Genomic DNA, 12,210 nt, shown 5'->3' with positions numbered 1-12,210 from the left:
TGTGAGATTTTTGAAAGAAACCTTCAACAAGTCTCCAATCTTATTATTTGCCTATTCCCATACATACAGTAACTTGTCTAGATATTTTGGGCCTTAACATTGAACATGTGGCAAGAGAGAATTATAAATATCCTTTTTAAGTGAAATATATTGTTCTATTTTCTGTTGAAATAAGCAGCAAGACAAATGATTGCATCATCTCATTGTTACTGTGAAAAGAGATCTATAAAGAAAGAAATGAAGGAGGAAGAGAAACAAATGATTCAATCTATTAATTAGAGAGAAAATCATGCAAATAATGTTAAGGTGTGCATCAAGATGTAGATACATCTTAATTAGGTAATTTTAAAAGAGGGATAATTGTCAATATGTCTTCAAAATTGCATACTTTCCTTCAGGTCACCTACTAAACTGAATAGCTAGCTATATTTGATCAATTATAACAATTATATGAAAACTAAGATTTTTGTTAGACTTTGTTTTTATAGACAGAAACATTTGATGTGTAATGAGCAACTCAACACTTTATTGCCTTTTATTTATAACCCTTGCTAGATTCTATGATGTTATAGTGACTGTACATTCTATATTCAAAACTAACCTGGGGTTGGATTATAGTCTGTCATTTCTGTGGTTCAATTAACATGAACAGGGTGGGAGAAGGATGAATCTTATTCTCTATTAAAAATTGTACATGGCCGCACAGCAAAATCATCACTAGATTGGTTGCTGCAAAAATTTCAGGCATAATTACATGGATGAAACATAAAGGGCATTCCTCTCAGCAAGATTCACAGTAGGAGGTGTGTCATAAACAGGGGAAGAAAACTGTTCAGCAAAGCTGGTTGCATCTTCCTTTAAGCAAAGAGTTCACCATTAAAGACAACATTTTCTGGATAGAAAGTCCTGTGGGGAGTGTGTGTGTGTGTGTGTTTTATAAAAGGGAGAGAGAATTTACACACTGCCACACTGGTATCAAGCCATGTAACAGCTTCAGAAATAACACTGAGATTTCATAATCCATGAAATTTCTTATTTCCCACAAACTGCCTCATAGCCACTGAGTGTCAGAATGCAGACTGTGTTTGTCTTTCCTAAAGAAGTAAGAGGTAGTCGCCTTGCTCTTCCCCTCCATCCCACCTCTGCTCCACTTGCTATCCATTTTCTTAAATAGTAGATTCAGGAGGAAATCTCTGGAGTAGGTTATAATAGGTTGCCAGAGGAAATGATTCTATTTTAAAAGAAAATGCAGTAAGAAAAAGAAGATTTCGTTAGCTCTATGATATTTCTTCTGACAAGCTGCTGTTTAGAAGGCAAATTTACTGCTCCTACTGCCTTCATGTGTTTCTAGGAGATAGCTGTGTGAGAAAACCCTCTCTACTAAAGATTTTCCTGTTCTAGAGATATTTCTCATGAGGAGTGGTCAACCCCCTGTAGAGTAAATGAGACAAGGGGCCTGTACCTGAACACTTTTATGGGAAGTGACATTTAAGATCCAGTAAAATAGGAGATAATATAGGGGATACAGAAGTCTTCCTGGTCGTGTGCCATACATGGTGATGAGATTTGAATTGCCTGTGTTCTCACCTGCCTCACAGCTGCGGTATTAGAAGCCCAGGATCCTAAGAGACTTAGGGTTTTCTCTATTTGAATTATAGCATATGTTCAAGCTGTATCCCTAAACTCCTGACTGAGCTACTAAAAATAATGACTCCTGAGACAAACAATGAGTAATATACTCTGAACAGTGCTATAGCAGAGGGAGTGGAATGTTTGCAGCTGAGATTTGAAACATAAGAATCAGTGAGGGAGAGAGCTAAAAAATGACTGCAAGAGTTGATATAAAAAACATGCTTCGGTCCAATTGCCTCCCCTTTGTCTGTCAAAAGGAATAAGCATCAGAAACAAAGATACTGAAGAGATTCTCAGAGAATGGCCCTTGGAAAATTTAAAATTAAGAAAGCACAATCTAAAATGGTTCTTCAAATTAAAAAAATAGCATCCAGGGGAATTGCATAAGGGTATATCCTGATTAAACCACAATTTATTCTTGTAAATAGGAAAGACAGATCAATTGGGAAAGGTGTAGTTTCATTTTGAACAGTTTGCTAATGTCAGTACCATAAGAAGCAAACAAAAAGTTTGCCCTGTGACTTAGCTTCACACCTTCTGAGAAGCAGGAACAGCCTAAATATACCCCAGCCGAGGTTATCAGTAAAGAACCATGAAACAAAGCCCTCAGCTTTTCATCACATTAAGGCAGTTGAGAAACTGCAGTATTCCCCTTATGTTTCTTGTGGGTAATTCTAAATGAAGTGCTAAATAAAAGCACCAATCATTGTTCATCAGGCCTGGACCAAATCAATAAAATAGATGAGATTATTTTGGCAAGTGGCATGAGACGTTGAAGCCTAGATTCGGAAGTACCTAGGTGTCAATTTCTGAATTCTTTCAAGGAAACTTATTCAGATGATATTTATCAAGATAATTTTTAGAGTTAATGCAATTCAGATGATTTTCCAAGTTAAAATAATCTTCACAACATTAATTTTCACAGTTCAGAAAAGTGCAGAAAAGAGTAGCCTTTTCAATCCAAGTGAACATTTGACTTTAAGGAGCAATTGTCTTAGAACTTTAAAAATTAGAAACATAAGCTCCCCCAAATTTATACATCACTTGCAATCTGTGGTTTGAAACGTTCTAACCAAAAATATACTCTGAATATTGTGGCAGCTGTTCCAAAACATCTTTCAAGTATTTATTATTCATTTTATATTGTCTGAAGATTTAAATTTAATATAGAGAAACTCTCCTTAGTATTATTTTATTTTGTATAGGAAGGAAGAGACCCACACTTTCCCGTACACTGAAGATGGATTTTTAAATCATTGACATAATATCAAAAAATGAGTAAGGTGCTCTTTTCTCAAAGCATTAAATCAGAATTTCCAAGATGGTCAGAGAGCAGTAAGTCAATGTCAGAATCTGGTAACCTCGCTCACTAGTCATCCTAACAGTCAGGTTTCAACAGTACAATTATAAGTACAAATGGGTTCAGGAAGCACTATGTGAAGAGTTAAGCTTTGGAGACATGGCCATTTTCCACAGAGCCCAAGATGACCTCCTCATGGATTCTGGTGCATAGAGAGGGGCTAACTCATACTCAGTCTTGAGCACTTGTCCCAAGAAATTACATTAAATTCTGTTCAGTGGTGAATCCAGTGACAATTTTAACCATTTAAAATTAACCCAGCTCTTCCTAGAAGTATGGCCCATGAGATAAGAGTAATTTTATTTCACCTAATATCAAGACCATACTAAGGTTTGGAGTCTGGCTACAAGCACAGTTATATTTGCTATGGAACACAAGGACAAAATCAAAAGATCATAAGTCAATCAAAATGTATACAGATATTTCAGCAAAAGAATGTGGTTTTCCAGGGAAGGAATAGAATCCATGGCACACATCCTTGGCTTGTCGGGGAACTGGATCTGCAGAGGAAAGAATGGGTTATGTTTTGCCTAGGCTATCAAGCAATCACAGTTAACCCAGTATCTAATGCATTACACATTTAAAAAAATAAAGATGCATAAAATGTACATGCCAGTAATTAATTTCAGAAGCTCTTCAGAGGATGTTAACTCAATTCTATTTGATAAATATCCTTAAGAACTTGAGCTATGTACTGTGGCAAGCTGAGAAGCAGAGAGAACAAGGGCATGCAAAGATTAATACTTCAATTAATATTCACCAAGTGCCACATTAGGGGAGTGCTGTGGGAAATCCCATACATGAGGCCTGAGACCTCTCTTATGGGCCATGTAATAATGTCTCTTTTCACAGCAGCAGGAGGTTAACAGGTGATGCTCATGTGCCCCATTCTATGGCTGAATTGCCTACCTTCAGTGAGGGAAGGAAAAGGAATGTTGGCAAAGCTTTTTAAAGACCTTTGTTGAGAAACCATGCTTACCAGTATTCCACATTTCTATAAATATTGGGGAAAGGCTTATCCCTTTGCATCTCAAATAAGGCAATATGAAATTATAACTGGATGCTACCACGGACACCCAGATTCTATCCAGAAGAACATAAATAGAAGTGAAGAGAACACCCTCTCCCTGCTGGAAATACATGTGGAGCCCCCTGTGGGGTTAGCCTGTGGGCTCAGGATAAAATGACTCTGCCTTTTCTAAGGCAGCTCCTGAGGTGCAGAAGCTTATGAGTAATGAAGAATCTCACCTGCAGCAAAGAATTGGAAACATTACAAAGGTGGAATATTCAACATTGTCGTTAACCAGGAATAAAGTGAGAGTATAAGCCTTTGGTTTCTCTTTTAATGCCCTGCAATTTCTATCTCATCAAGAACCAAAAGGATCTAAGGATGGCCTCGAGCACAGGTATTGCAAGGGTGATGCACCTTCTAAGATTAGAGACTTACAAAAATGAATGACAGTCATCTTCCAGGGGCAGAGTCAACAAACATCTAACAATAAGGCCAGGAAGATACATAAGAGTTGATAATCTGGTAAAAGTAATAATAACACAAAGCACAATTTGATTGTTATTTAAGATTAAATAGAAGAAACAAGCCATGCAATTGGGAAAAAAAGCAAGAGAGAGATTTTTTCTAAGATATTTGAGGAACAACTTGTGAAAAATCACCTAGTTTGGAAATAAAATTTTTTTCGAATACCTACATATTACCAAGAGTGGTACAAAAACTAGGAATGTAGGTCTAAAAGGGAAATAGAAGCAAAATGGAATAGATGTGTTATTTTCTAGCTATATCATAGTGGATAAGGGAGTAAGCCAGCCCACATTCTGTGCTTTAGTTCTCTCATCTATAAATTCAACATAAGATGGAATAAAGAATCTTATGAGGATGACTAAATTGATGCCAATATGGTGTTTGGAGATCTTTAGCAGAAAGAGGGATGAAACACATTATTACTGATCTTTTCATAAACAACTAGCTTAAAAGGAACACTAACATTTTTAAAAAATGTTATACTAGTCTGTGTATCTGAGATAGGAAAATAGGTTGCTCTGATGTATCCTGTTTTATTTTATATTTTTAACTTTTATTTTAGGTTCAGGGGTACACATGCACATTTGTTACATAGGTGAATTGTGTGTCATGGGAGTTTGGTGTACAGATTACTTTGTTACTTAGGTAATAAGCATAGAACCTAATAGGAAATCTTTCAATCACCACTCTCCTCCCACCCTGTACTGTTTCATATGAATAAGTTTGTATTATTTGAGGTCCTAGGATCTTTGGAAGTTTAAACTAAACTTTAGAGAGGGTATAATACTTAAGACTTCTGTTAATTTCAATAAATTTTAAATATAAGTGCAATTAGAAGAAGACACTTAAGAAGACATTGGGTTAGGTGCTGGAGGTACGACCATAATTAAGAGATCTCTTATTCTTAAGGAACCAGCAGAAATTAGGCAGAAAGTCACAAGCAAATCTATACAGTGAGACTCTGTAGTATACACATGTACAAATGAATATAGCAGCAGAGGAGAAAAAGCAACTAAATATATCAAATAATTCAGGAAAGAATTTACCAAGAAGGTGATATTTGAACTGGACCTTATTGACGGAATTTGCTATGTATAGGTTATGGGACAAGGACAAACCAAGCAGATAAATGTACACGCAAAACATCAGAGATATCGAAGAAGTCACAGAATGAATGACAAAACGTTCCACATGGCTGGAGTTGGGTTGGAGGGTGTCAGGCAACAGTAGCTAAATAAGACACCCGTGCTCTTCTTGCATGGATATTTTGTCTTTTATTTAAATTATTACTTTATGGGACCCAAGCTATTTCTCTCTGAGAATATTTGTATATGGACTCTTTTTAGCCATGATTTCTCAACTATTGTAGTTTTACATGATAGTTTGAAATAGTGCCCTACATAGTTCACTATCTAAGGATTAAAGTACATGTAATTATTTCTCTTATTCTTAGCTCACCTGACTTCATAGTTGATCTAAAATGCCTAATTACCAGGTGGTTAATCTGACATAGCTGTAAGCCACTAAATGCTAATTATTTACACCACCTCCAAGGGACTTTGTAACTGTATATTTGTAGCAGGGTTTCTGTGTAATAGTTTAGCAGATACTGCAAACTAGTCACAACAAAGAGATGGGATACTTAATTTTTAGACTTGAAAATTCACACTCCTAATTTGGCTAGAATAGAAAGTTGATGAGGTCACAGGGAAGTGGAGTTTCCTTGCTTCGAAGCCATCAATGTCACACTTAACTAGAATTAGTTGGCTCACAAATGCAGACCCTTAATCAAAAGGGACTTTATGTCAACACGTTTATAAATAACCAAATCATAAATCCCAGGAATGAAGACAGTTCAATTAATCTTAATCGAGTGCATATTTTTCAGGCAGTGCTCTAAGAGAAACAGCAGTGAAATCCTAGCTCTCAAAGGTACAGGTTCTAGAAGCAGGAGGCCTCCAGGATTTGCACACACACATACATACATGCAGGTGTACATACATGCATACATACGTTACATATGTGCATACATTAAATGGGGTAAAGACAATAGAGTGATGAAGGTATGGGACTGGTTTATGTTCAAGATCAGGGAAGGCCTCCACAGTAAGGTGACATTTTAGGGAAGACCTGAAGTGTAGGAATATATCAAAGAGCAAGAGATAAGGTCATGTGTTGTGGACAGTTGCAGGGGAAAAGCCAGGAGGCTGGTGTGACTGAAGCAGAGTCAGGGAAGGGAAGGTGACAGAGGGGATATCAGAGCAACATCCGGCCCAGGTCATATAGAGCCCTGTGGGCTGTGGTAAGGATTTTGGATTTGCTCTGAGTGAGATGAGAAGACTTTGGAGGGTTATGAGCAAGAAAAGGCATGATCTGATTTATGTTTTAAAATGATCACTCTGGCTGGGATGGAGAGAAAAGACTATAGGCAATAAGGGTGGAAGCGAAGGTGCTACCGCAATAATTTAGAGTGGTAGCAGTGGGGGTGTGGAGGTGATGAAAGATTGCTTGATTCTGGTTCTGTCTGAAAGTCACAAGAACCTAAGAGTAGGGATTTGATCTGCTTTATTCTCTTCTGAATCTGAAGCTTCCAGAACAGAACCAGGAACATAGTGGGCATAATAATTATTTTTAAAATACTGAGGGAAGGTAATGGCTGGCAGATTAGATATAGGGAGTAAAAGAAAAAAACGGAATCAAGGAGACTTTCAAGATTTTTGGCCTGCACAAAAGAAAAGTGGAGATAACACTTGTTGAGATGACAAAAATTGAGAAGGAACATGTTTTGGGGTAGGAATGGAGAATTTGGCTTTGGCCATAATAAGCAGGTAGGTAGGGATAAAAGTCTAGAATTCAGGATTAGAGATGAACATTTGGGAGTCTTAAAATTCAAATATATCAATATAAAACTGTAAGACTGGATGATTTCACCTAGGGACTAAGGTACATAAAGGAGAGAACCAGGATCCCTGAGGAACACCAATGTATGGTGGTAGCATGGAAGATGGAGCCTCATAAAAAAAAAATCTGAAACAAAAAACAATCAAAGAGGGAGGAGGGGAACCAGAGAAGCATGGCCCAGGAGGGGAAAAAAAGGGATGCATTAGTCAGGAGGGCTCCCTAGGGGTGCCATGCAGTGAGAGGTGAGATCTCAGACTTGACCAAGAGAAAATTATCGTTACCTTTACAACAGAGAACGGGAGAAGAAAAAAATGGGAGAATTAAGCAGAGAACATATTTTGAAGATTTGTTTTTTGCTAATGGAGTAAAAAAAGAAACGAGGGTAAATGAATAGGAGTGTGGGTCAAGAGAATCTGCCAATAATGAGGGACAATCTGAGAGATTCAGATAAGACAGCCACAGCTGACAACACAGTAGTTCATACATAATACAAAGTAAAGATTGAAATGATAATCCTTCAAATCTCATTATTCTGTTTTACTTACTTATCACTGAAATGGAATTGACTTCAAATACATTTGAGGATTGGCTCCCTCCAGCCATACTTTAGAATCCCCTGATTATAATTATTAGAATCCCCTGATTCTAAAGTATGTTCTTGCCTGTGCAAGCTTAAAACTAACTGCATTATCTTGTCTTTCTCTTTCCTCCTCCTTCTCCTTTTGGACTTTCTCCTCCTCCTCCCTTATTAACACATAGGTCAGAAATGAATGATCCATCTGAGTTCATTAGATAAGGACATTGGCTGCCAGTCTTTCCCTCAGTTCCTCTTTCAGCATTTGTGTATCTCTGGAGCAGCTGCCTCCTTCGCTGGGGCAATGGCCTCTTCTCCAGACCTCTGCCACCAGGTCATTACACTCAAAGAGGCAGAGGAATCTTTCTTTATTACTACTCCTTGACAGAGAGAAACCTCATAATTTTTAGCCAGAATCAAAATCTTGGGAGGTGGTTAAATTCTCGCATAGTTTTACTGAATCTAGTAAGAAGAATGAATTATTTGAAGGCAACTAAATTGCTACAATGACTTGAAAATTCACGCTATCATTTCTGAAACTCTAGCAGAAGGACACCTATCATGTTAATTGGGATGGCTCTACCAAATAAACTCATCATGCAAAGAAAGCAATAAACCTTAGGATATTTGGGAAATTTAAATCTAATGAGAAAGCATCTTCAATTTAATTCATTTCACTCAAGCTTACCTTGTTTAAGGCACTATGAGGAGTTGTGTGAAATGTACAATTGGATGAGAACTAATTCCTATAAGGAAAATCCCATAGCGATAATCAAGTATACAATTATTTATAGCAATACTAATACCTAAGACACTACACACACACACACACACACACGTACGTTCTCTCTCTCTCTCACATACACACACACACACACAAAATTATTCTCCAAATGCATTAAGCATTTTTATGTCTAGTGTTTCTGCATAGCCATTCTAACTCTCAAAGCACACTTCCTCCAATTCTCTGCTGTTGAAATGCTTCAAGATTCAGTTTCCTGGGAACTTGTGGATTTCTCCAATGAGTATTAATCCCTCCTTCCCTATTTTTGCAACTAAACTATTTTACTACTGGTATGTACATGTCTGCTCACCCATCAGATTGTGAACACTTTGAAGGTAGGTATTGTATCTTACAACGCTTTAAATCCCCTCCGTGTCTAGCCAAGTGCCATACCCATAAGAATGTAATATAGGTTTGTAGAACTAAATTGTTTCATTGATCATCAGCCTGAGAAAGCTCAATCAAGAACAAAAAGCCTACATAATTGCCGGGGTCCCAGTAATGCTGGATAGAATTTATTAATCTATGCCAGGAACTAGGCTAAAAGCTACTTATAAAGTACATCTAATCATTACTTTAAACCTTATAACACCCCCTTTGAGATATATTTTACTAAGCCTCTTTTAAAAGTGAGAAAACTGAGGCTCATCAAGATTATCAAGCATTATCAAAACGCTACATTTTCAAAGAGTAGGTCTGAATCTAGTCAAGGTCCAAATCAAACCACAGCTGAGTCTAGTTTTATCTGACCTAAAGTCTGTGCTTTTATCCACCATGCAAGTTTCCCTAGCACCACCTCACAGCCATCTGCTCCCTGCCATTGTGAGAAACAGGAAGAGCCTGTCATTTATTGGGTGCTTACCCTGTGCCAAGCATTGTGCAATTGCTCACCATGTTTTATTTTATTAGATGCTCACAAAACTTCATGGCATAGACTTAATGAGGCTTAGCGTATAAGTTAATTATTCACAATAACACAGCCAGTAGTGGCAGAGCTGAGCTTTCTGGCCTGGACTGTGCTCCTACCCAGATGTTATAATTCACAGATATTAAGGTCTGTTTGAGCCAGGTCCCTCAAAGCTCACTGAAACTCTTTGCCTTCCCAAGTTATTTTTGCTGCTCCTGATGCCACCCCTTCATCTCTTTCCTCTGTTTCTTAGAGAAATGCAGTTTCCTGACCCTTATATCCGTAAGATGTAGCCTGTTCTTTCCACCTTCCTTCCCATAGCCCAAGGTTTCTCTTCTCTGCAACAGGGAAACCTGACTCCTGGGGACATCCCAGGCACCCAAGAGGGAACCTCTGGGGGATTCAACCCAGAGGATGTAGTCCCTCTTGAGCACATATTTCTTACTCCTCCCTTGTCCAAGTCACAAAGAAACTGAAACTTTCTCCCTGTCTCTCTTTCCCCAAATTCTCCACCCTCTGTTTATGTTATTCCTCCAGTCTATCAGTTTCCTTTATGTTGAGTTTTTTAAATTTGACTCCTGCAATATTTATCAGATCAAGTTGGCAGATGCTCCTCTCCCACTGCATGTTTTCCTTTACGAAGGCAAGTGGACAATAAGAATGTGAAGTGAAGGGAAGTGAGGAATCATTGTCCTTGACCAACACAAGGAGTGCAGTCACTACCCATAACTGCTCCAGAGGATGGAGAATGTTAGGGCTAATTTTGATGCCTCAGATCAGGAAAGGTTGGATGAAGGGAAGGTTTGATCAGACAACAGAAGAAGAGGATTTCAGACTGGGTGATGGGGGCCTTAGAGGGTATAGTGAACCTGGAGTAATAAGATAACACAGGGACAGGTAAAGGGATGAATCTCTACTTGCTGGTTGTGAAGGCTGATGACATTGGGAATGGCATGATATGAATAAAGCTAAGAGAGAAGTGAAGAGACCAATATTAAAGTGCACTGCAGGCCAAGATGCTTGTGTTTGAGAGAGTGTTCTTTGCACCCTGTCTAGTGTCCAAACAAGGAATTTAAAATATGTTTTCCCAAAATGATTCACAGTATCACAAGAGGAATTTCAAAGAGCAAAACACATCTAGAACAGTTTGTGTAGTCCCTAGTCATTTAATTGGTTACATTATTAAATCATACATTGATAGAGAATCACACTTGTGCTAATGAATCTCTATAAAAAATCTTTCTTGAACAGAAAAATAATTGAGGTATTTAAATATTAAGATAGAGTCCAATAAAAAGGCAAAAGGCAAAATAAGTTAGTTCCAAGTGACTCCATTTCAAAACTTGAACAAATGAGCAGCACATTGAGCTTCCAGGCAGGCTACATGTTAAGAAATTGTACTGGTTATCATTTATATGAAAGATGACCTTCTTTACTCCTATTCTTAATTATTTGCTTTTTTTCCTGCTTTAGAGACATGCAGTTTGAGCTTTCAAAAAAAAATTAATGATTTTCTGTAGTATGATACCTCCTTTCGGTTAGATGAGCTTCTTTGGAATCAACGTTGTAGAACGACTAGTAAGGGGTGTTTCAGTCACTGGCAACTCTTCAGATAGCACTTGCCTGTGTGTTTAAGGCTTAGCAGCGTTTTTCACAATTCTTGCTTCTCGCAGCTCAAAATATAATTCTTCTCTTTCCACTTGATCCTGTAGTTCCCTGTATTTCAGTTCCTTTTTTCCTGTGACGACTCAGAAATAAAATTCAACAGTCTTTGTGCCGCCGCTGCTACCTGTCTTTCTTCCTTTGTATTGTGCTTCTTTTGTGTTGCTGAAAGTTCTATGGTGAAGTCCCTCTTTCTGAAGCATTGTAGGTTTTTCTGTAAGAGCACTTAGTTTAATTATCTGCTATGTAATTTTATGTTAATTTGTGTCTTTTATCCACTAGACCAGGAGTCCCCTAAGAGCAGAAACCAGATCTTTTATCCTTGTATCCTCTATAACCAGAACAGTGCCTGTCTCACAGGAGGTACTCCATAAACACTTACAGAGTAAATGGAAGCATCTGGAGCAAGAGGACTCAGATTGGGTTGATTCCCTGCCATTTCCCCGTATGTTGAATATAATAACTTTCCCTTGCACCCTTGCAATAATTTTATTAATTGAGATGAAGCTGTGTAAAATGCTTTATGTATTATAAGGTATACATGCATGCATATGTTACTGTGTTAATGCAAAGGTTTGCTATAGAAAATGATATGGGGGATGGTTCTCAATCTAGGGCAATTTTGCCCCCCAGGAGATACTTGGCAGTGTCAGGAGACATGTCTGGTTGTCACATCTGTTGGAGGAGGGGGTTGGATACTGGTATCTAGTAGGTAGGGACCAGCCATGTTCTATGCATACTATACATCATGCAATGCATAGCAAAGCACCATGCAACAAGAAATTATCCAGCTCAGATTGTCTGGTTCCAGTGTTGAGAAACCCTGGCTCAAACTTAATATGATCGGTAAAAC

This window comes from Aotus nancymaae, unplaced genomic scaffold (genome assembly GCF_030222135.1).
Source record: "Aotus nancymaae isolate 86718 unplaced genomic scaffold, 86718_ANA_hifiasm-v0.15.2.pri h1tg000040l, whole genome shotgun sequence".
Taxonomy (NCBI): Eukaryota; Metazoa; Chordata; class Mammalia; order Primates; family Aotidae; genus Aotus; species Aotus nancymaae.
Note: the sequence above shows the minus strand (reverse complement) of the source record.